Source organism: Suricata suricatta, chromosome X, assembly GCF_006229205.1.
Source record: "Suricata suricatta isolate VVHF042 chromosome X, meerkat_22Aug2017_6uvM2_HiC, whole genome shotgun sequence".
Taxonomy (NCBI): domain Eukaryota; kingdom Metazoa; phylum Chordata; class Mammalia; order Carnivora; family Herpestidae; genus Suricata; species Suricata suricatta.
In genome coordinates this window covers 15530099-15555703 of record NC_043717.1, presented here as the reverse complement: position 1 = coordinate 15555703, position 25605 = coordinate 15530099, and the positions used below count along the sequence as shown (strand labels likewise).

Here is a 25605-nt window from a genome sequence, read left to right as displayed (position 1 = left end):
ATGTTCTACACCTTCATTGTAAATTAAATAGGTAATACAGCAAAAATAAAACGCTTTTTTAAAAACTCAGACATAGTAATATCACTCAAAAAGATCGCTGTTATCCCTTTATCACTGTTTCTAGGCAAGTGTATGCACGAGTTGTATCTTCTACTCTCAACTATTTAAAGACATTTTTCATATTAATACGTAGCTTTATCATCATATTCTTTTTATTTTTAAATGTTTATTTCTTTATTTTGAGAGAGAGAGCGAGCGAGCCGGGAGGGAGCAGAGAGAGGGAAAGAGAATCCCAAGCAGGCTCTGCACGGGACTCCATCTCAGAAATCGTGAGATCATGACCTGAGCTGAAACCAAGAGTTGGTGCTTAACTCACTGAGCCCCCCAGGTGCCCCACTTTACCGTACCCTTAATTGCTGTGTAGTATTCCATTTTAGAGACATCCTAATTTATGTGTCATCTTTTATTGCTAGCCATTTAGATTATTCTCTTTTTATTTTGCATAAACAGTATAAAAGTTAACATTCTTGTCTACCCATATTTACATGTATTTTGAATCATTGCCCTGAGGTAATGACTGAAAATCGAATTTTGGAGCTAAATAATATACACATGGATACGATATATATTGTCAAATTTCTCAGCAGGATAATTCTATCAGTAACAGCCTGAAGTATGTAAAAATGGTGCCCACTTTCCCACATCTCAGCCAAGACCATGTGTCTGCAATGTTTTTATTCTTGCTCTTCCGAGAAAGGGTATCTCATTATTATTTTAATTTACATTTATATGTTTCACATGTTTTGATGTTTCACGTGTCTCTTCATTAGTAAGTTTACTATTCACAACTTTAATCCATTTTTATCAGTTTTTATGTTTCTTATTTATTTATAATAACCATTTAAATGCTAAGAATATTAATCTCCCTCCACTGTGACTGTTAGAAATATATTTTTCCATTTTTACAAATATCTTTACGGTGCTTTTGCCATAGAGAACTTCTAAACCTCTTGATGGCCAAATTTTTTCCTTCTGATTTCTCCTGAGGTAATGCTTAGAAAGTCCTTCCTAGCCTAAGACGTGTACCTATAGTTCCTCTAACAATATTTCTTACTTTAAGTATTAAAATATTTAATCCATCTAGATTTAAATAGAGCTCCAAATAATTTTTTCCACATCATTAGCCAAGTGTCTCAGCATCATTTGTTAAATTATTTCTTCTTTCACCATAAATTTGAAATGCCATTTCTCTCATATATTCCAATTCCTATAAACACGGCAGTCTTTTTCTCTACTCTTATTTCTACCCTGGGCCATCCAATTCTTTCTGCAACAAGATCCTGGCATTTACTGGGCTGGTTGGTCCTCTACCAACATGGGGCCTCGCCTCCACTGAGCAGTCCCGTCTGATACTTCCAGTCTTCTCTGAGGTGAGGCAAAACAATGACTTCTCTCCCTATGATTTGTGCTCCGTTACATGGCCCTCGCAGACAGGTTAACTTGGGCCACAACAGATTACATACTTTCATGGCTGTTTTTCTTTTAGTTTTGGCCAATAATCACAGTCCTTTGTTGTTTCTAGCATATACTTGATTCACTCATTGAACAGAGGACCACAAGGGTATTTGGATCAGGATATTGTCGAGTAAGGGCTCCCATGCCATCTATACCTAAAATCATGGCTCCACACTCAACATTTAGATGTTGTTGAACCTGGTTTTCCATGTCTCACATTGTAGAAGGCAATGTTCTCACAATACCCTAAAAGGCCTAGAAAGCCCTACATGACCTAGCCCATCTTTTTCTCCTAAATCTCATTTCCTACACCTCCCTTGATAACCTCCACTTCACTCACGCTGATGTCCTCACTATTTCTTGAATAGTCCTTTCAGGGCAGGCAGGTCCTGTCAGGACATTTGTACTGGCTGTTCACTCTTCCCAGAATTGTCTTCCCTCAGAGAGTCACATGGATAACTTGCTCACTTCCTTCACATTTTTGCTCACATGTCACCTTGTAAAAGATGCCTACCCAAAGTACCTAATGGACTGAATTATGACCCCCTAAATTTATATGTTGAAGCCTTAACCCCCAATGTGACTATATTTGGAGATAGGGCCCATAGGAAAGTAATAAAAGTAATAAAGGTTAAATGAGGCCATAAGGGTGGTACTTTAATGCAATAGGGCTGGTGTTCCTTATAAGAAGAGGAAGGGACACCAGAGCTCACTTGCACACTCTCTCTTGTTTGATCTCTTGCCACCCATGTGCAAAGAGGAAAGGCCAAATGAGGACATAGCAAAAAGCCATTTATAAGACAGGAAGAGAGTTCCACTAGAATCCAAATTTTCTAGCACCTTGATTATAGACTTTTGGTTTCCATAACTGTGAGAAAATAAATGTCTGTTGTTTATGCCACCGAGTCTGTGGTATTTTGTTACCGCAGCCCCAGTAGATCAAGACAGTACCTCACCCATATGTTAACACCATCTCCCTGTTTGCTTGTATTGCTAATCTCCCTTATTTATTCTACCCTTGCCCTTAATATCTTCTAAAATAACCTAAAATTTACTTTTTATTATTTTAATTGTTTATTGTCTATTTTCTTCCACTAGATTATAAATTCTTGCGTGGAAAGATTTCTGTTCCTTTTATTCATTAATGTATCCCTAGCATATAGAACTATATCCATAACATAGCAGATTCTCAATACCTGTTGAATAAATAAATGAATCACAGTAGACTCCTTATTTTAAGGTAAATTCTCTCTCAGAAGCCCTATTCCCTATTACAGTCCATCAGGTAGCATTTTTGTAAGACCATCCTACCTTGAGGACACAATTTGAGTTCTTTGTTCAGGTGACAATCAGTGCAAGGCAATAGATACTGGAGTTGGAATGACGGGACTCCTTCCCCAAGGTCGATCTGAATTTCAGGTTAAACTCAGCCAGGATGTTTGGTGTTTTAATATGGAGTTCCCTCAAAGCAGAACCAGAAAAATATGTGGATGCGGGTGACTCACTAGGGAGGTGATCCCAGGGATCAGGAAGGAAGGAGCAGGGAGATGAAGGCAGAGAAGCACGGAAGATAATGAAGGGCATGTTAACGAACTGATTACTCCTGTAAGCAACTGGAATTGACTCCTCCTAGAGCCCCACTGGGAAACAGTGTAGAACGTGCCTGGGAGTTATTCCTTCACCAGACAGGAAGCAGTTGTGTGTCCACTCCTGTCACTCTTGTTTCAGAGTAACATCCAGAGGTGTTAACTTCCAGGCCCCACTCTGTGCCATACTCTCAGGCTGCCATAGGTGCAGGCTGAGCACGATGTAGCAGTAACTTGAGATAATCCTGCAGCATGCGCAGGAAATGGCCACCATAGCTACTGCCGAAATCACAGGAAGGCAGACAGAATGGACTTGGGGGCACAAAAGCATCAACTACATTTGGTTACAATAAACTACACTTTAAGAACAGCTTTCGCATCTCAAGGTCAAACTATTTCCTTTTTTTTTAATATTTTTTAAGGTTTTATTTTACTTTTGAGAGAGAGAGACAGAGTGCTAGTAGGGGAGGGGCAGCAGGAGAGGGAGACACAGAATCTGAAGCAGGCTCCAGGCTTTGAGCTGTCAGCACAGAGCCCAATTTGGGGCTTCAACTCATGAACTGTGAGATCATGACCTGAGCCAAAGTCGGATGCTTAACTGACTGAGTCACCCAGGCACCCCTAGGTCAAACTATTTCTATACATTCTATTACTAAATTTTCATTTTTTATTATGTGAAATGAACTTTGCTTAAAGAATGTCATCCACAGTACGCCACACTGAACCAGTAGCTGGAAGGAACACAGGCACTCCTTGGACAGAAGGTTAGCTTGCAGTTCTCAATTTACCTTCTCACCAGGAATGTCACTTGTTAAACTGTGAGAATTTTCCCTCATCCACACCAGCCCTTCTCCTGGTAATCATCAGTATACAGGTAAAGGTATCACCCATGTTCACTGCTCCTTAAAGGGCAAGGTACGTGTGGTATTTCAGCACGAACTGTTTTCTGCCGAATCAGACTCTCCTGAGAGCCTCCTCAGAAGACTCATCATTCTCTTTGATTAATTAGTATTGTTGCACCAACTCACCAAAATGGTATGCTATCCAGGAACCACTGCTCTTTGCCCAGAGAAAAACATCTCCAAATGAAGACTTCATCTGAGCACAGTGTTCTTGATTTTTCCAGAAAATTGCAATTAGGCCAATCCCATATTTTAAGGATGCAAGAAGCTTAAAAAACACAATAATGGAAAAAATAACATACCTGCAAAGGGTGCAGAGAGAGGGAGAGTGCAAGAATGCACAAAAAAATCTTTAAAAGTTCACTTCTGGACAGTATATATGTTTGGAGGAAGAAAATACTTAGAAAAGTATTTGTGTCCATAACCACCTAAAAAATCAGCTCTGGTATTTTTGGATGCAAATCTATCTCTTGAATAAGGAATGTTCCTGACTAGGAGGAAATTCCTGGCATGTAGTAGGTATTTAATAGGTATATATTTCTTAAAAGCACAGTACATCTTTCAATTTAATCCCTGATTCTACACCTAAGAAAATAACCCTTACTTTAGGCTTGCCCCCCCCCCCCCCGCCCCGAGCATTTTTCAGATTTAGGCTCAGGCAGTATTGAACAACACATCATGTTCTAGGCAATGTGCTAGATTGCTTCAATATAAGTTTATCTCATTTAGCCCTCACCTAAAGCTACTATTTGGTAGGTGAGGAAATTAGAAGTCAGAGAAGTTTCGTCTTTTGCTCAGGGTCATGTAGCTAGAAAATGTATAGTCAAGATTCCAACTGCAAATTCAGGAAGTGGGTGTTTGTTTATTTGTTTAAAGTCCCGAAATTCTTTTACACTCCTTCCATCAGAAGGGGCTGCTCTAAAACTCCTTGAATCTAGACAGGCTTGTAAGTGCTTTAACTTACAATAAAGCATAAAGATAAAAATGGTGCTATGTGAATAGTTCTGAAACTAGATCATAAATGGAGCTTGACCTGGCTCTCTGGGAGCACTTGCATCATTCAGAGGCTTCCCCTTGGGACTTCCCCTCTCAGAAGCCAGTCATCATATTGTGAGAAGCCCCAGCCACATGGAGAGCCATGTGTTGGTCCTCTGGTCAACAGTCCTGCTGAACCCAGTCGTTGAGTTAGCCCAGCTAAAACTGCAGGGAGGGGAAAAGCTTCTAGATGATTCCAGCCCCCAGCCACTCAAGTTACTCCAAACTAGCTGAGGATCGGAGACAAACCATCCCCACTGTGCCTTGTCTGAATTCCTGAACCCCAGAAGCTGTGAACATAATAACAAAATAGTGGTTGTTATTTAGGCCACTAATTTGGGATGGTTTCTTAAGCAGCAATACTAACTATAACAGAAATAGTTCCCCAAACTTTAAATATTCGGTGCACTTATAATAATACACAATTCCATAGTTTCGCAAGCTCATGGAAAGGCCAGGAGTGCAACTCAGATCCCTCTAAGCTATAGGGGAGCAGAAAGCAGAGGCTGTGACCCAAACTCTGACCTGGGTTTTGTTTCGAAAACTCTGACCTAGCAATTTCTCACTCCTTCTTATTAGACCTTTCCAGTATCTTCTTCCACCTGGTGCCTGTCTTGGTCACACAAAGCATCCTTTTCCCTTTGACCTTTCCTAGCACTGAGACTTCTGTGTTCTTCACAATTTTCCTTGGATGACCCTAAAAGCAGGGGTGGGGGGAATCTAGTTTCTCTTGTTCTCGGTCTCAAGACCTAATCAGCAACCCTATTTCAGTTGAAATCACAATTTTCCATATATATCCAAGCCCACTCACCCAAGAGGTCTGCTTCCCATTCTCTCAACACTGACCATGAGGCCAGAAAGGCATGCATCCTTCTCTCCTTTAGGGTGTTCTCCCCTAAAGAACCTAAATGCCAGATCAAGGGTCTGTCCCGACAGGAAAAGACTTTTCTGAAATCACTGAGGTTTAATAAGAATTTGATTTTATTAAGCCCTTACATTGATACAAATGTATTACTTAATACAAATAAAAGTTGTCATTTTTTTAATTTTTTATGTGTATTCATTCATTTTGAGAGAGAGACAGAGTGCGCATGTGCGCACAGAAGCTGGGGAGGAGCACAGAGAAGGAGAGACAGCATCCCAGGCAGGCTTGGAACCATTAGAGCACAGCCCCATGACTCAAACTCGTGAACCGTGAGGCCGTGACCTGAGCCGAGATCAAGAGTGGGAGGCCTAACTGACTGTGCCACCCAGATGCCCCCTGTTGCCATGTTTTAAATGAAGCATGGACGGATTGCATTAGAACCTCCATCAGATTAAAATGATTAACTGACCACCAAAAACACAATTCAAGATGAGTATTCTAAATGCTTTTCCAAAATAAAAGCAGGGATTTGAAAGGATCTTTTCTGTTTTCGAGACTGATTAGGAACATCACTTCCCAAAGCACAGCTGGGGCTGAGCCAGGGGGATTTAACCTTCACACTGGGACTGTGTGGTGTCTTATCCAAGCAGGCCCCAACTTACACCCAGAGTAGGCATGTATTCTACGTAGTGAGAACTGAAAGGCAGTAGAATTTCCCATCCTTAGATAGGGAGACTAAGTTGGGGCGCCTGGGTGGCATAGTCTGTTAAGCGTCCAGCTTCGGCTCAGGTCACGATATCATGGTTCGTGGGTTTGAGCCCGGCATCGGGCTCTGTGCTGACAGCTAGCTCAGAGCCTGCATCCTGCTTCAGATTCTGTGTGTGTGTGTCTCTCTCTCTGACTCTCCCCTGCTCGTGCTGTCTCTCTCTGTCTCTCAAAAATAAAAAATTAATACTTGAAAAAATTTAAAAAACCGATACAGAGACTAAGTGCACAGTAGCTAAGGCTGAAATTCTACTATCCAAGATTTCTTTCTTTGACTTTAGGCTTTGTTCTCCTTGAAAATACAAATATTTTGAGTTACTTATGACTTGGTGATAGCAGCAGGTCTTGCTAACTACCTACCTAATATCCATTTTCCCCATCTTTTCTGGTTACAGAACTCAATTTGGAGGTCAAAGGTAGCAATGTGACCAGATTCCATTTCAGCTAGAGGTGGTCATGTGATCCACTCTGGTTTCTGAGATACAAGCAGAAATCATTGGCTTGTTAAAAAGTGAAGACTTGGGGAGCCTAGGTGGCTCGGTTGGTTGAGCGTCTGAGTTCAGCTCAGGTCATGATCTCGCAGTCTGTGGGTTCAAGCCCTTTCTCTGGCTCTGTGCTGAGACGCGGAGCCTGGAGCCTGCTTCGGATTCTGTGTTTCCCTCTCTCTCTGCCCCTCCCCACTCGTGCCCTGTCTCTCTCTCTCTCTCTCTCAAAAATAAATAAACATTAAAAAAATTTTTTTAAAAAGGGAAGACTTATAACAACAATGGTTCTTTCCCTTTTCCCTTCTTCCTTCATGAAAGACAAACACAATTAGTGCAGGCACAGCAGCCAGACTGCAAACCCAAGGACAAGAGCTACACATTACACGTGGCAGAGCGGGGAGACTGAAGGGGCACCTTTTGAGTTCTGGTTCTAGAGACAGGTTTCTTTCTCTGATGGATGCGATGTTACAAAGGTTTGGGAAATCATACAGGTAATGAGTTTTAAAACACGCAAGAGGCACAGAGAGGTCATGGGCTTGAAGAACTATATGGATAAAAGGCATCCCTGCAGGAGAAACCCATGGATGTGGAATCTAAGGGGTCTTGCAGATCAGCTTATCATGAAAAACTTACGTTTTTACCCTTGCAACAAAACTAAATGGAGAACTAACTCCATGATCTTCTCCTAGTGAGAGAAAAGAAAGTATTTCTTTATGGTATCTTTATGAAACAGTAACTTTAATGCTCAACATGCTTATGCTTATGGGTGACTTTTCTGGGACAAATTTAGATGAATCACACTTCTAGTCAAGAGGCTCTTATAAACATCATAGAAGGCCAAAATTTTCCCTAAATGATGTCTCCACAGGAACTAGTGAGCTCACTAATAAAAATGACGTTGAATTGCTATTTTTGTTCTCCTGAAATGTAGTTGTTACTGGCTGGAAATTGGCAGTGCATAAGTTGGCAGAAACATTACCTAGGACCACTTAATTTTTTTGCCAAGAGCTTTCTTATTTAAGAGCCAGAATGTCAAATCACTCTAAAGAGAAGAATCTGGCCCAATTTTAATCTTTAATATTAAATATTCATGCCAACCTTGATTTCTTTCATGATGATTTCATGCATAAAATCAAAGACAAGCCAAGGTTCAAAATGGTGAAGAATTTCCTTTAACATTAAATTAACTGTTCTATGTACTATTTCTCTTTTAGGAAAATGTTGCCAAAAGTTGCAGATACCTTTTGTGCAAACCCAGCGACCAATCAGTAGGTGGGAATCAAGTAAGCCCCAGTGTTTTCAGTTTAATTCCACAACTGGGGTTGAGCAGTGCTTCTCAAACTGTAATGGACGATACGGCTTATCCAGGGCTCTGGTTAAAATACAGGCTCTGATTCAGTTTATCTAGTGCGAGGCCCAAGAGTCTGCCTTTCTAACAGGCAATGATGATGATATGATCCTCGTCCGTGAACCACACTTTGAGTATCCAGGAAGTAGAGCATGGGCTAACCTGGCTGCTCCTCAGGATCATTTAGAGAGCTTGCATTAATTAATTAATTAATTATCAAACAAACAAACAAAACAAACCCAAAGTCTTGGGGCACATCCGGCTCTACAAAATCAGAATCTCCGGGAATGAGGCGCAGGAGTTTGTATTATTAACCATCTCCCCAGGTGATTCCTCTTCAGCCATAAGCTGCACCTGGTCTGCAATGAGTAGAGCAGCATGTCTCAAAGAGGAGCTGTGCACCCCCTAAATCAGAATCGCCGGAGGAGATTAACAGTTGTGCAAATACCTCTCTGCAAATACCTCCCTTCTGCTGCCTAGGAAAGAGGCAAAGGGTGGAGAGAGTAGAGAAAATAAGGAGATGTTATAAAAAGGGAAATTGACGTCATTTCAACTCCCACCTGGAAGGAGTAGAGAGGGCCAATTCTCCTGGAAGTGACAGCATGGAACGTGCCTCCTGCTGCCTGACCACCTGCACCTCCTTCCTTCTCTTCCTCTCCCTGGCAACTGCCCCAGCCAAAGCTGCCCCTCAGGGGCTGCTGGGGAGCCTGTTCAGAGAGGAAGGAAAAGAAATGAAGAGGAAAGAAATAAGGGAGGGGGCCTTGGAAAAAAGGTAAAAGTACAGGAATTACACACAGCTTTTAGCTTCTGTTCTTACTGCAATTCAGTCCAATGCACATAAATACCTATTTCAATAGCTGTGCTTGCTGATACAAGAATGTATTACCTGGCCAAAAGAGTGCATTCCAATTGCATGAAACTGTGTCCATGCATAGAAAAAAGTCTGGAAGATTGTGAAGTGTATTAATCTCCAAGTGGTGGAATTTAAGGTACTATTATCTTTACTTAAATATACTAATCTGTATTGTTTGAATGTTTTACGCTAAGTATGAATTATTTTTATAATGAGATAAATAATAGAGCCGTTTTCACTGGGGGGAACAAAAAGGTTCACAGTGCTAGTAGAGTAGAAGAGACGGATCGAAGAGAATACAGGCTCTTCTCTTCAGGAAGCTCACAACCTCAGTGGTCAGACGTATGAATTTTTTCTGATTTGCAGAGCTATGAGGCTTGGTGGCCCCACAGTAGAAGTCAGGGCTGGACAATCCTGTAAGGAGTGGTATTTCTCCTGAAAATCCAAGATGGATTCCAAATGTATATTATTGAATGCCGATCTGCAAAGGAGTTTTAGTGGATTAAAGGAGAGAAACGTACCAAGGTTAATTAGTATGGGTAAAGGAGCCCTGGGAGGAAATGTACGGGTCAGAAGGATCTAGGAAAAGCCACTGTAATGCTACAGCAAGATAGCATCCTTGTGGCTCTAACAACGAGCTGAGCCACAGCTCCCGCTGGAGATAAAGCAAGTAAACCTGAGACCTTACCAAAGATGGAAGCGATCCTGGTTGCCCTGGGACTTCCTCACAGTGTAACAGAATTGCCAGATCAAAATTAATTAAATGGCAATTAGGCAGGGAACAATGATCTCGGCAGAAGTTTCATGCATCAGACAAAAGGTAAGCTCGTGAGGGAAGAATCGGGGTTAAAGAGGGTCTGCTTCCTTGAGAATTTCTTGGGTACTGCCGCCCTGTGTCATCTCCCACTGACGTTGTGGTCGAGGATAATAATGGACTAAATGTTTGTGAGTTCACTTTACCCCAGTCTCCTGCTTAAAGCATGGGGAGAAAAAGAAAAACAGAAAGCAGCCCTGAGGGAGAGGAGAACGTAAAATATTAAATCACCCCTAGGATTTTGAAAGCTGGGTCAGCAAATCTCCCTGAAAGTCCAAGTTTCTGAACTTAGGCTTCGGCCATCCCCAACCTAAAGAGAGTTTTCTCTCTTTATTTTCTAAACCTATTGCTAATACTAGTTCAAGCTTCAGCAGGGAGCACTAGTTCATTAAATAATAAGTATGAGTCTGAATCTGAGGACAAAAATGTTGAAACCATTATGAGGCACCTTCTTAATGGTGGTAGATAACGCAGAGAAAGGGAGGACGCTCCGCTTTGGGGCCTGATGCACTTTCGCTTCAGACAATCTCAGGCTCCTTCACCAGTGACTTGGGAGGAAAAGCCTGAGGTTCTCATTGCACTTCCATTGAGCTAGTTTCCAGCCACTGCACCACCTGCTAAAGCTCAAGAAGATAAAAGAGAAATGTTTCTGGGAGATGGGAATGGGATGAGGCAAGAGGGAGGAGGAAGGTCCAAGTGGAGACAACTGATTATTATACAGTGTCCTGACAGGTGAGCCCTGTGGCCAGCTCTGGGTCCGTTCCTTCCCTTTCCTGGTATTTCCATTGCTTTCTCCTTGGATATTCAGCAGAGAGTTGCGAAGGCACTTATCATGCCTAAGTCTAATTTTTCTGCTAGAAAATTGTAGGTAGCATTTACTAGGTACTCTGCAGTGACTTTGAAAATATCTGTGATAAAGCATCAACAGCTGAAATCAAAAGAAGTATCTCCAGGCAGGGGGAAATGAGTGATCAAAAATAGGAGATGAGAAATCGTCACTCACTTGTTTGCCACCAATGTTAATTACACATGAGTGCTTCCACAGTTTGAAAGAATGCTGTATTTAGGAAGGTTTCACTGGTTTTGATTATTTCTGTATCTCTCAGGGTCTCAGAGCCGAAACACCTGAACGCCTTCCCAGAGGAAGCTGCTAGTTCAGCTCTAACTCTCTAGGCAATGTCAACCTAAAATATTTCTACAGACAGAAATGGTTCTGGTTCAAGATTGTGATCTTCCTTCCTCTTTCTCAGACCCATCAGAAGAGATCTCTGAGAAGATACACAAGGAAATTCGTCACTTGGCCATTAGCAGCCTGCAGATCCAGAGTTCTACCAGATCTCTTCCAAAATGAGGTACCCAGAGTATATAGGCTTGTGGAAAATGCTGGGTGTTAAACAGAACCTGTGTTTGCACAACTTCTATAAAATGAATTATTGTTCATTAATCATTGCTGCAAAGGCTGACATCAAGAGACACTTAGATCCTGGCTACTCAAAGTGTGGTTCCTAAGCCAGCAGCAGAATTGAGGCAGCAGGCAGGGTGGTGGTGGGGGGGTTGTTGGAAATTCAGAATTTCAGGCCCCACCCTAGAGCTGCAGAATCAGAATCTGCATTTTAACAAAACCCTCAAGGTGCTCTGTGTGGGTTTCTAGGTGTGAGAAGCACTACTCAAGATTGTGTATCTTAAGGAAGTGATTTTCATCAAGTTCTTTTCTTAATAGGAAACAGGTTGAGAACTAAAATATTCATCAGAGCTACAAATACTAATCAGGAAAATGTGCACTTTTGTGAATATTGAAAGCAAGCCAACAACAACACTTTAGAATATAACTAATATATTATAAACTAATAATATATAAACTAATATACCCTGCACTGGGAGATCAAAAGGCAAGTGCTACAAGGAAAGCAGCTCTAATTACAAAGATGGGTGTTTCAGCATGGCCAATCACTGTGCACTACCCCCTTCTGCTCATGCTTTTCAGTCTTTAACTAAAATGCCACATGGCTCTTTTGGCAGAATTAGGTCCCAGATTTGCAGTGGGAATTAAACAAGAACATCTTCTCCTTTCTTTCCTTCAAGATGTACGGATGGGGGCTGGATCGGGCAACAGGGAGCACTTCTGAGGACAATAGTAGGCAAAACTGGAAACTGGAAAAGGGGTGCCAAGACATGAATGCCAGAGGAAACACAGGAGCACAAAACTACAAGGCCGGGGGCGGGGGGCGAGTTGATGCATTGTCAAGTACCTAGGACCAGAGAGGCAAGAAGTGGGGCGCCTGGGTGGCTCAGTCAATTAAGCGGCCAGCTTCAGTTCAGGTCATGGTCTCACGGTTCGTGGGTTCCAGCCCCGCGTCTGGCTCTGTGCTGACAGCTAGCTCAGAGCCTGGAGCCTGCTTCGGATTCTGTGTCTCCCTCTCTTTCTGACCCTCCCTTGCTCACACTGTCTCTCTCTGTCTCTCCAAAACAAATAAAAGACATAAAAATTAAAAAAAAAAAAGAGAGGCAAGAAGTAGTGGGGACTTGACAAGAAACTGAGGGTGCAAGTACAGAATTGTCTCTGGGTGGGGTGGGTGGCTGCTCTAAATTAAAACCACTATGTTTTGTTTTATTAGCCAGTGCCTTATAGATGGGCCCAGCTAAAGAACCAGAGGTACATCAGGTTTAACATGGGGATGAACTGATGAAAGGGGCTGAAAGAAGTATGGAGATCAGTTAGTCCAACATCTCTGGACAGGTTGATGGATTTATTTGAAAGAATAGGGGAATGTGATCTTGAAAAGCATAAGCCAGGATAGAATGTTACACAAAGAACGAGACCTCACCAAAACAGTGGAATAGATCTTTTGTGCCAACATCCTATCTCTGCTCCTGCCTTTCTTCTTCCTGCTCCCTCTGCTGACCTACATTCGAACTGGTTTAATATCTGCCTGACCAGTTCCTTTAAGCCTATAGGTGTCAACCAGTAGATTTGGCATCCTCTTGCAAGGACATTGAATTTGTGTTCTCTTTGAAGACCAAACCACTTTCCAAACCCACAACACTTATGTCCCCTGAACCACTCAAAGCCATGTTATTAGACATCTGTCCCAAGACCAGATTTGTGTACATGACATTCTGAAGGATTAAGAAAGAGGACCTCCATAGTTAGATAGAAGGGCTAAAAGAGATGGATTACTTCAAATTTTTGACCCTGAGAAATCGACAAGGTCCCTATTAGACTGGGGACAGAGGAGATAATGGATTTCTACTAAATATAGTGTTTTATCAAAATCCTTTAACAATATTGTAATTTATTTTAGGTCTAATCTCAGATTTATTTTTCATACTTCTTAGTTTTATTAAGATGTTTATAATTTTTCCCAGATAATTATCATACCTCCTTTTGTTCTCCTTGAATTTCAAGCTGCTCAAATGCCCACCAATTATCCCTAGTTGGTTCAAATGGCTTGAATTCCAAGAGAACAGAATTGGCAAGAAACAAGCATCCCCCCAATATTTGAGAGCAGGGGGTGAGTGTTTTTTTTAATAATGGTAATTAGAATTTGCTACTCCTTGTGGATAGTGTAGTTTACACAATTACAATGAACTATTAATTTGATAGGGGGCGAGAAATACTACCGTCTCATTATTTTCTGAAAATCTGTCATCTTTACAAGGTTCTGTTTGGCATACACAGATGCTCCTGGTGGCAGTGCGAAACTGAACTCTGCAGCAAGGGACATATTGACCAAATGGTCCAACTCCCACTTCATGTGTGCCCTCTGCGCTACTTGTCGAATTAGACATGCTAGTAACATCCATAGTTACCTTCTGCAAGCAGCTGAGCTGTGGTTTCAAGTGTACTTAAACGCTAATCAGGCTTCAGGGAATCCCTACATGATTGAACAGTACATTCAAGCCTCTTCTAGCCTCTGATGTGGATGCTGGGCATAGGTTCTTTAATAATGCCAATATTTTACCCATAATTTTGAATTGTTCCTGATAATTTTGAATGCTTCTAGGACAAATAGCAAAAAGCTAATCCACAGAAATCCTGGAAAAACATTTTTCTGTATTACCAACTTTCTTTCCTGTACTGCCGTCTTTATAGGCACATGGTGGGGTGTGCTGTTGGACAAAACTTAAGACCTAGGCTATCCTCCAAGGGCAGTGTTGCTCAGCTTTATATCTAACCTTCCTGAGACTCTTTTCCACCCATAGCCCTTCCCAACCCCACCTACTTCTGTTTGCGTTGCCATCATGGTGTCTTCTCTTACACTCTTATACACATTTATTGAGCATCTATTGTGTTCTTGGCAGGGTACTGCAAAGACACAAATGATTTCTATCTTCAAGGTGATCACGGTAAAATGAAGGACACTAATACATGAAGAAATGATTCTAAAACCTGAGGTAACTGCAGTGATGGTAATATAGCGGATAGAGAATACTGAAGAGGAGAACACAAGCTAGCATGAGTGTGCGTGTGCGTGTGCGTGTGTGTGTGCGTGCGTGTGTCCCCTCATATATACGTGCATGTTGTAGGGAGTGGGGGATATGACCGACGCCGTCAGTGCACCACCCGTATCTCCTTCAAGCCTTTTGCCATTTTTGTGCACATCAGGTTCAGGCTGCTTTCGCTCCCAGCAGCCAGCACTCAGGCTGCAGGAGCCCATGTTGCCTGTGCATGTGCACAGAGAGCTGAGGTGTCCAGGAACTTCGTTCCCCAGAGGCAGCCCTGTGACTGGCAGGAGTGGGGATTCGAGTACACAAGTCCCTTTGCCCCTGATGAAGATATCTCTGATGTATCCTACTCTGTCTTTAAAAGTCCCCCATAGGATGGAGCCGAAGTTACTCTCCATGGTGATTTTGCAGACTGGTTTGTCCTCCTTCCCTTCCCAGTCCCGTTTCCCAGCCAGCTATTAGTTTTCCTCTACTAATAAATGCACATGAAACCTCATCTCAGGGCTTGCTTCTGGGATACCCAGATAAAGACTGGGAGAGTAAAGAAAGGAAGTTTTCCTTGAGGGTCCATCTAAGCCAGGTCCTGAAGGAATGGAAGAATTTAGCAAGATGATAAGAGTTTTAGCCCAATAAGGTGAAAAGGAAGTGCTATGGAAATAATTTCAGACAAGATGAATGAAGGCATGCAGGTGGAAAACAGGCTGGAATGCACAGCAAGATACAACCACAACCTGATGCCAGAGTTTTAGCAAAGGATTGGCCAGTGATAAGTGGGAGGGCATCACATATTCAAGGGCTTGGTGTACTAGAGCCAACTAGCAGCCGCTCGTTAAATATTCAGAAATCCTCTAATCTGTCTCTTAAACTCCGATAGCTTGAAATTGGCCATGATGGGAGTACTTACCCTATGGAAATTGCAAACTCTACAAATTAGGGCACTTTTAAGAATAGAACTGGCTTACCAGCATACTACTTTGCTGTGCAAAGGAGCTTACTTTTTATTCCATAGACAGCAATGGGGAAGTTACTGACTTTTTAGCAGTGGAGTGATCTAGTCAGATTTGTAGAGCTATGTGGAATTTAGAGAAACAAAAGCGCCTGACCCAAGGCAGCAGTAGCAGACTTGGAGTATGAGGAATGGAAAGATGAAGGAGTTCGTCTGATTGGATGTGTGAATTGATAGACAGGATGACTAGGCAGATGGCTGAGCTAGCCTCCAACAGAGCTAGAGAATACAGAAAGAAAAGTTAATTTGGACAAGTTCATTTCTGGAAACAATGATTTTCAGAATTCTGAGGGACTGGGCAGTCGTATATATGCAGATATGGAGAATAGGTCTGAGGCCCAGAAAGATCTGGGAGTCTCCACAGCTCCAAACACTTAGGTGAATCTTGTCCACGTGCTGCTGGCCAAATCTGTTCTCTCCTCCTGACTGTGGCAGTCTCTCTTGCTGACCACCTATTCTGTCTCTTTTTACCTGCACTCATAATTACTTCCGCCTCAAGCAGAAAGACCCCTCCTCTGAAGGCAGGACTGCTCTGCCCAGCTCTTCTAGGTGATTCCACCTCTTCTGGATTTATAGCTCGCTTGCGCTCTCTCTCGGGCATTGAAGCCAAAGGTCTTAAGATGTTACCTCAAATGCTCTTCTTGTAGCCCAGCTTGTATCCTTAGTTGATGATCCTGCTTCCCCAAACATGAACTTGGGTCACAAAGTCAGACATTTATTTTCAACCCTCCCCCCCTCCCCTCAAGTGACTTTCCACAACACCTGGCCCAACAGATGGAAGACAACCTTGAGTGAGGGATATGATAATTCCTCTGTCTGGAGAATTTACCCCAGGCTCCCAAGTATCTAACCTATTTCCTTTCTAGGACCTAGGGAATCTAAGGAAAGTAGTATTCTTGGAGGCTGACCATGACCTTTCAGTTTCCTGAGGAAGTTTTGACTTTTGCTAAATTCCTTCAGTTCACAAGAGATTATTAACCTTTGTTCATGGACGTAGATTTCAACCAAATTCCATACGCATTTCAAGCAATTTTTAAATGAAGTCGCATAATAATGTGCTTCATTCCTAGCGGCTCTATCACCTCCAGGCCCCTACCTCAGCAGAATTGGATATGACAAACCAAACACAGACATCTTGAGAATGAATTTCTAAGGCAAACTTTAATGCCTGCCTACTACAAATATATTCATCAAAGGAACCCTCAAACCTGCCATAAAATTGATGCCATTATACTTAAGTATGAAATAATCAATTTTCCTAAACTAAAAGCATCCAGACATGTTATCATTTGTTAGACACAATAAAAAATAGTGAGTTTGCAAAAGTATGTAGATGACCAGATAGCTTGAGTAATGGCTTCATTGTAAAGCTGGAGTTTTATCCTTAATGCTCCTTTTCAACATAGCACTGACATTTAGTCAACCTAAGAAAAGCACAGAGGGAAAAATACTCTAAGAAATGCTTTGTATTCTAGAAGGCTTTCATTTACAAATCCAAAATCCAAATACTAAGTATATTTATATAACAAATGTTTCCACTTAAATTTCTACATTGTTTTTAAACATCTAGGAAAAAATTTTTAAAAATTCAACACCTAGCTATCTTTCAAAATGTAGATACTATTTACTTTCATCTCAATACTTAGCTCTAAAATAACTGGATTGTTTTTTGCCAACATTTCTCAATATTCTCCCATGGGAGCCAAGATAAATCATGGCATATTTAATCTCAAAGGGTTCCTTTAGTATTTAGAAGTGGAGAGGAGATTTATTTACGAACCATTATCAACATAAATGGAGACTGCTCTTGGGACATAGTCATCTACTTTGTATAAGTACAATATGGCTACATGGCAATAAAAACACAGGATTCACTTAGATAAACATGAAAATTTCAGCATATTGAGAGTTTTTCTATTCAAATATACATTATATTAATTTCTAGACTTTTAATATAAGAAGGTAACTTGGATTGAAATGATTCTTAAACATATAATAGTTGAATATTTGAACTTGAATTAAAGGAACTCATTAATTACAAACTTGTTTTGGCTTTACCTTAATCATGTTTATATTAACTAAAGAATAAATTACGATTTTATCATCACATTATATATACCAGCTTAATGAAGACATAAGCTTTCTTTTATTCAAAGAGAAAATGAAAAGGTACAAACCAATCCAATACCTAAAATGAATCATTTCACATTGGTCAAATTACATCTCATTTTTTTCTTAGAAAACGCCTGAAGAAAAGAGGTAGCTATGGCATAGTGAAAAGACCATTGGCTTCAGAGCAAACATAGCTGGACTTGAGGGCTGGCACATTGTCTTTTTAAATAAATAGACAAGTTAAAGTCTCTGGCATGATGCCTAATACATAGTAGAGGCTCAACAAGTAATTAGTAGCTATCCATTGCACTCAAATTAATTAACATAGCTCCAAAGATCTTTCATAATCTGGTGCCCTTTATATGTGATGGCTTTATCTTGTAACATGTCCCTCTTATACTCTTCACTGGTGGTCTCCAAAGTGAGGTACAGATACCTCAGGGGAGGTAAAGCAGACCCTTTTTGTACCCTATCTATATCCTTCAGACCTTACCACTTTAGTGTGCACCTGCCAATTCTAAAAGGTAGTGTCTACATCTCTTTATCTGGGTACTTTCTCCAAAGTTGCAGAAAGTCACTCAGACCTGTTGATCAGAAAGCTGGAAATGAAGATTTGATGCCTCCTTGGAACAGTCTTCAACCAATGACTGAGGGTTCTTAAATATCCCAGCTTCATCGTTTCTCAGGAGGGATAGGTTTGAGACATCTGTCACGGACTGTGAAGGATTTGAGATTTTACCCTGCCTGCAAGCTAGCAGGTTAGCCTGCCACAGTTTCATGGATGCTGACACAAGATATGAGTCTCCTGGGTCAGAGACAAGTGACTTTATGACAACACAGCCAGCAGCATGAGTATCAAGATCTCATTGGTTTCCCTCGATACCAAAACCTCATGGGGGTGATGTGGAGTGGTCTAGATGGATACTATGCACGTAATGGATCCGTGTCATCGCTGACGGACCCCAACCTTAGAAACCCCCAGTCTTATAAGGGCCTACTAGCAAGCTCAACCTTTGTCCCAGAGAAAGACATTGTCTTTGTTATCCATTCAGGAAACAAATTTTTTCTCTGCCTCCGGATGGAGACATTATCTCTATATGCCAAGGTTGTTTGCCAGGCAAACATCCCTGAAGACATGGAGCATGAGAAACTATCACAAGATGTACAGAATATCAAGGAGAATGGTCTCCCAACAGTATGCACTATATCATCATTACACTTAACCAGCAGGCCCGAGCTTCCTAATGGTAACTCACTTGATAATGTTCCCTCGATTGGCTTCCTTCTCTCCTTTAATTTCCCCACTCTTGGACAGTGTTTCATGATATCATCTAAATAAATGACTTGCAGATACCTGAAGAAACTTGGAATGCTATTGCCAAGGAAGAAAACATAAAATGGATGATGCATCAGTCACCAACAAAGTCCACTAAACCTTACTTAAATTTCTTCTGCAGGAGTTAGAAGCGTTTACTTTAAGCATTGTAATTGAACTAACCTAGGAAAGTAAACAGATCTTGCATTAATTCAAACTATACTGTTTTAATTGAAATGCATCTTGCAGTGTTGTCTGAGTGACTGATTAAATTACCTCATTGGCATAAACTGCTAAGAAATTCACTGGTCCCAATAAGATGACCCTGTCAAGGAAGAAAATGGACTTCATGACATATTCTGTTATATATGTTCAGAATACAGTTTAGTGACCCCTCAAGAGAAAACAAGATTTATTTACTCATTCTAAACAGTAGGATGTTTATTTTTGAGCCACGATAGTAGGATTCTCTTTAATTGCACATATATAAAATCCAGAAACACCATATTGTTACAGGATAGCTATAGTTATAGTCACAAACAAAAATAAGGATGTTTTCAATTTGTTCCCCCAGATGACATCTAGTTTTCTCAACTTCCAGTTTTCATCCGTTTTACATCCTTCAGGTTTGGTAAAGATGTTGTAAATGGCAAGGCCTATTCTGGGAAAAGCTTCATTACTGCACCTATAGACCTGCTAGAGGACAGTACTCTTCTAGTCCTTTCTTTTTCAAAGTGTGGTCTCTGGACCAGCAGCTTCAGCATCACCTGGAGGGAGATTCTCAGGCCCCACACAGACCTCCCAAATTGCAAACTCTAGGGATAAGGCTCAGCCCTTCTTTAACAAGTATAAGAAACACTGCTTCAGAGCCCGCCCCCAAAATCCCAATTCCAGTAAGGAATTCCTTGGCTTCTAAGTCAAGGAAAACAAGCAGCTTGATTATATAAAATCAGACTTCAATTGTGCAGCGGGTTGATTATCTCCAAGAACATATATTAAAGTCGGTGAACCAGAGCATGGACATTGAATCATGCAGTTTTTATCTCCTCTCTTAAATGAGCACTTTGTTTTAATTTTACTTTTGGTGTTTTGGCTTTTTTGTGTGTTTTAGAAAAGTGACATTAGCCTCATTTCATAAAGTGACATTTACATCTTCAAAAAGGGGTTTCCTGATTGACCCCGTCCCCTTTGTTCCGTGACTCCGTCTCCTTTTAAAATTTACATATTTGTTTTGCATGGCGTTAATCTGCATTCAAGCCACATGCTTTGAAAATACTCTGAGTAGGTTACATACATCTCTCAGACTGGAGCTAATGGGCACAGACCACAGATGATTTTGTCTCATCTCCTTGGAATTTATTATCTCCATGCCTATGTAGGTCAGTGCTATGCCAGTGGGGGGTGTGTGTGTGTGTGTGTGTGTGTGTGTGTGTGTGTGTGTGTTGGCACTATACATGTTAAAGAAAGAAAAAGAATGAAGATGAAGTATTCGAACTGTCCTTAAGCCATGCATTCAGGATCAAGTGTCTATAGATTCCCCACCACCTTCACAATGTCTAACCCTCATCCTCAACAAGGAATGAAATACACGTAAGAACCCAGTGAGGCAAACTTTCTTCCAGCTGACTAGGCAAAAGAAAAAGCCAGCTCCTATGTGGTGGCCCCATGCCAAGATCTGGAGCACTATTGCATTGGTGAGGCTAGTGTGACCATCCCAGTTTGCCCAGAGATAAGCACTTTCCTGGAATGTGAGACTTACAGCACTAAAACTGGACTGTTCTGGATAAATTGGGATAGTTAGTCACCTTGGCTGAGGCATCTAAGTCAAGAAACAATTACAAAGAGTTAGTAGGCTCACTTCACTTTCACATCAGACCCTGCTCACTGCTCAGGCCAACAATCCAAAAAGACAATACCATTGATGAGGTTTTGGGGGGGGGGGTTGTCCAGAGGCAACAGCTAACAACCAACAGCCAAGAAAGAATTCTTCAGACATCTTTGGTGCAAAAATGGTAATTTAATTAAATCAGGGGATAGGACCTGTGGGCAGGATGAGCTGCCCTGGACCCTATGGAGAGACTGGTTATATACTTGGGAGTTGGGGGAGGTAAAGTCATGGGCAAGTTTCCAGAGATTTCCAATGCTAAAGAAGACTCACAGTATACTAGAGGACTAGTTATTGTCAAGTTAAGGTTGTTTTTCCCTCTTGCAAAGTATTAACATTAAGACAGTGGGGAGTTCCTGGAGTTTTACTCTGCCTTCCTCAAGTATCTGTCAGTGGGCTGCATGTTATAAGGAAATTTAATTCTGTCTTCCGTGTCTTTCTTGCCTTTGTTTCCCACATCACCATGATGAAAACTTCTCAATCTTCTAACGCCCTCCAGGGTAGCCCTGTGAAAAACTGTATAGTGTGTAAAATGTTCAGCTCCCCACCATCCCATTTTACAACTTTCCTTGCATCCCTGCCCTTCAAGTGGCCCCCAGTCTCTGAGCCTTCCATCTCTTGCCTCCTTGCCCCTGCCTCTACCAAACCTTGAACACAGGAGATTTCACCCACATGAAGTTACAGAGAGTGATTAGTAGAGCAATAGTTCTCAAACCTCACCCCATGATAAAAACATTTTAGGGTGGGGCGCCTAGGTGACTCAGTCAGTTAAGCATCCGAAACTTGGTTTCAGCTCAGTTCATGATCTCACATTTCATGAGTTTGAGCCCCACCGCTAACACAGAGCCTGCTTGGGTGTCTCTCTCTCTCTCTTTCTCTCTCTCTCAAAAATAAATAAATAAACATTTTTTAAAATTTTTAAGCTTTTCATAAAACAACTATAACAAAAAAAAAAAAAAACCACACATTTAGGATGTTTTTGGAAGGTACTAATGCCTGGACCTTACGGCTAAAATACAGATTTAATTGATCTTGGGCAGATCCAGGCATTGGTACTTTTTAAAAGGTCCCTTGATGACTCTAATCAGCAGCTAGGGTTGAGTACTACAGGTTAGAAGCGTGTGTTGTCAAATGTGGTTTACATTGCAGTCACTTGGGAAGCTTCAATAACTACTTAATCTGGGTCCCACCCTCAGAGCGTCTCATTTAATTGGTCTTGGGCACAGTCTGGACTTCTGGATTGGTAAAAACTCCCCAGGAGATTCTAATATGCAGCCAAGTTTGAGAACCCTGATCTGGCCATGTCTCTCAAAGTGTGGGCTCCCCGGGGAAACTTAAGGCCCCACCCTGGGCCTCCTGAAACCAAATCTACAGTTTAACAACATCCTCCAGGTAATTGATATGCATGTTAGTTTCAGAAGCTTTGGTTTAGAGTGTTACCCTCCCCCAAAGCGTTTAACAAGAACTAGAATCTTAACCAGAAGAATTCTCTTGCAAGAATTTTAGGCATCAGACAAAAGGTAAAAAAGCATTTTGGTGAAAGGAGGGTTTCCCCAGTCCTCTGAGTCATGTCCCCAGAAGCAGTCACCTACTCCTCCTACTCATAAGAACATTCTGGTGTTATTAAATGTCAGCTGCAGAAATACATCTGGCTATGAATCAGCCAAGGGGAAAACAGACACTGGAGGGCTGTCACTGGTGTGCATGCTTCCTGGAAATGGCTGGCAGAGTTCATTAACAGGAACCAATATCATACAGCTCCTGTTATTTAAATAACAGGAGCACTGTTATTTAAAAAAGAAGAAGAAAGAAAGAAAGAATTGAGGAAAATGGGCGCTGTCCCATGGGAAAGCAGAGTATGAGTGGAGGGGTGACGTAGGTGAGTGACACAAGAATAGCATTATACATGTTATGCCCAGATCACAATATCGTCCCCCAAAACCAGAGGCCACCAGGGAGACTGAATCACGCATGCAAAAGCAAAGGGCAGTTATTATCACGGGCTCAAGCTCGCCAGGCCCAAGCTCGGGCTCACAGACCTCACCCGCGCAGTGGATCCGTGCTGAGAACCTTGAACAAGGGCTGAGCAGGGTTTTTATGGGCTTGGGAAGGGGGAGTTACAGGAAATTGTGACACAGGTACAGTGATCCAATCATAATTGTACAATATCATTGACAACAGGTTTAACCATACACATTGTCTAGAGTATTTGTTACTTTTGGCGGGATCCAATTACAACATTTAGAGTACCTTTAAAACCAACCAATTACAGGGCGAGTTCAGGGTCTTGTTCGGCGACTAATAACATTAGGTAACAGGGTCCTATCTAAAGTTCCCGTCTGCAGGCCTCATCCTTAGGAATGTGGACAGTGGTAGCTGGCCTTCCCTGATTGGGTGTTGCGAAGGTGGTCTCTCTTGCTCTAGGCAATGCGTAACTGCCTGTTAGTTTTGGGGAACTGAAACCTAGACCTTCTAGACCAGAGGGGGAACTTAAAGCCTGTCATGGAGTCTCTTTGGTGTAGACTTGTGTCCTTGTAAGACACATTGTAATTCAGCCAAATTCAAAATGGTGTGTATGTCAGTGGGCAAGTTAGCAAATACTTCTAACATTGAATACTACAAAAGATACTAAAGCAAGAGCCAAAACAGAAAATGGTAATAACCTTTACTTAGTTTAATAATGATTAAGCATTATTTGGTACAATTCCTTTGCTTTATACTGAGCAGAGATGAAGAGTTCCCAGACATCTGAGCTGCACCTCCAGTATAACATGGTCCCATTCACTCCTTCTGTATTTAGACTTGTTCAGAATTACACCCCATTACCCATATGGACTGGTGAGAGGTGCAAATGAAAAGGACTGCTCTTGAATCACCCTGCAGTGGCTTTTAGAATAAAGACCCCTTAAAGGACCAAGTGCTGGTCAAAGTCTTTTACGGAACCAGAAACAGGGAAAGAGATGTCTATAGAACTGACTACACCACCCAGTTTGGTGTTGAGGAGAGGCCTCCTTCTGGGCCACGTATACACATTCTTGTACTCAAGACCTAGTCACAGAATAGTTAACAGAATTCATTCCAGGTTCTTAAGTATCTCAGTAGTAGCAAAGAGGAAAAGGCTGACTCAGACAATTAGTCAAACAGGAGTCTGTTATACTGAATCCCAGCAGTGTGTGTAATGAATTTCACAAGGAGCAAAAGCAAAACCAACTGCATATATGCAAGAATCCAAGGAATAATGGACTCCACATTGGAGCTATCTGATAACTCGGAGGCAGGATGCTTTAAAAATCAATTTAAAATTAATCAATCAATCAATAAAATCCAGTTTAGAGGCCACAAAGGAGGGAGTTTGAACCTATCAATGTAAATACATCTGAGAAAGCAATACTTTTTACTAGAGGCACCTCCTAGGTACTAGCAAGTACTATGGATTGAGACTATTTTTATAGCAACACAGTAATGTGATCATTTGGTATTAGCGTGGGCATCTCTAGGGAGCTTGTTAGCAATGCACACTCTAGGCCCCACCCTATACTTGCATTTTACCAAAATCACCAAGTGATTGATATGCTGATGGCGTTTAAGAAACAGTGATTATCACTGCGGGCTGTGCATTTGAATTACCTGGGGAGGTTCTCAGCCCTGTAGCTCTCCTGGCCTCACCCTAAACTGATTAAAGCAGTGGCCTTTGCTAAGGGGTTTTAGGCACACCCTTGTTTTAAAAAGCTCACCAGGGGTTTCTGATCAGCAGCTAGTTTTGAAGGCTGCTGACAGTTTTTGTAGGTTAAGGAGCAGGGTTGTTTTTCAGGGTATCATTTTCTGCCTACCTCTCTATTCTCATGAAATAATGGCCTCATAAGTATGTTAATTAAATTCACAATTAAAAATTAAAGTGTTTTTCCTTAAGCAGCCACATGGGTATGGCATGAACCTGTGTCCCTGCACATTATCTCTTCATGCTGCCTCAATAGAGAGAGCCAAACACTGTCTTATTGCCTCTATCCAGAATTCTCTGTATAACTTCAAATAAGTGACCCTCTCTGAGCCTTCCTTTGGTTTTCTCTCAAAGATATATAATTTTATATGTACCTTTTGGCCTCTCAAGGCAATTACATGACGAAAAGGAGTAGTGTGACCAATTGTCCTGGTTTTTAGGAGTCAAAGGTCTATCCCAGAGCACCTCTCAGTCGTAGACAAAACGGGGTCATTGGTCACGCTAGGAGGAACTGATGTGAATCACGGAGACACGCTTACAGGGCTTTACTCCTGGGAGATTGTACCTTGCTCCCAGGCAGGCCTTGCTAAAGAAAGCTTAAAAGTGCCAGACTAATCTGAGATGCACAGTGTGTAAGTGGGGGACCTACCAAGTGCTCCTGAACCCTCAGAAAGAAGGAACTGTGTTTCCGAGTCTTGTTGAAATCTGATTAGCCATATCAGTTGTTACAGACTCCGATCCAGCCTAGAAGGCAAAGACCAGGTTTCAAAGGATATACGATTCTGGAAGGTAATCATGTTAATAATACAAAATATCCCCTGCAGCCTTGAGGCACCATTAGGAGAAAACCGTGAAGCATTAAAAAACAAAAACTATGGAAATTTTCCAGCCTTGCACAAAAAGGAGTCATAAGCTTTCCATTTGTTTCAAGCATGTCCCCAAGATGGAATAAGAT

At 41.6% G+C, this 25605-nt stretch overlaps 1 long non-coding RNA gene across 2 annotated transcripts in view; it reads left to right on the top strand.

Annotated features, from left to right (window-relative positions):
• The window catches only part of LOC115283904, an 85056-nt gene that overhangs the window by 27473 nt on the left and 31978 nt on the right, over positions 1–25605 (top strand). Inside the window, exons 1-2 of one of the 2 annotated variants that reach the window (XR_003905088.1) lie at positions 9329–9490; positions 11419–11520. This is a non-coding gene — a long non-coding RNA (uncharacterized LOC115283904). Of the gene's footprint in view, positions 1–9328; positions 9491–11418; positions 11521–25605 lie in introns of those variants that run through there. The other variant, XR_003905089.1, reaches the window with a different exon arrangement.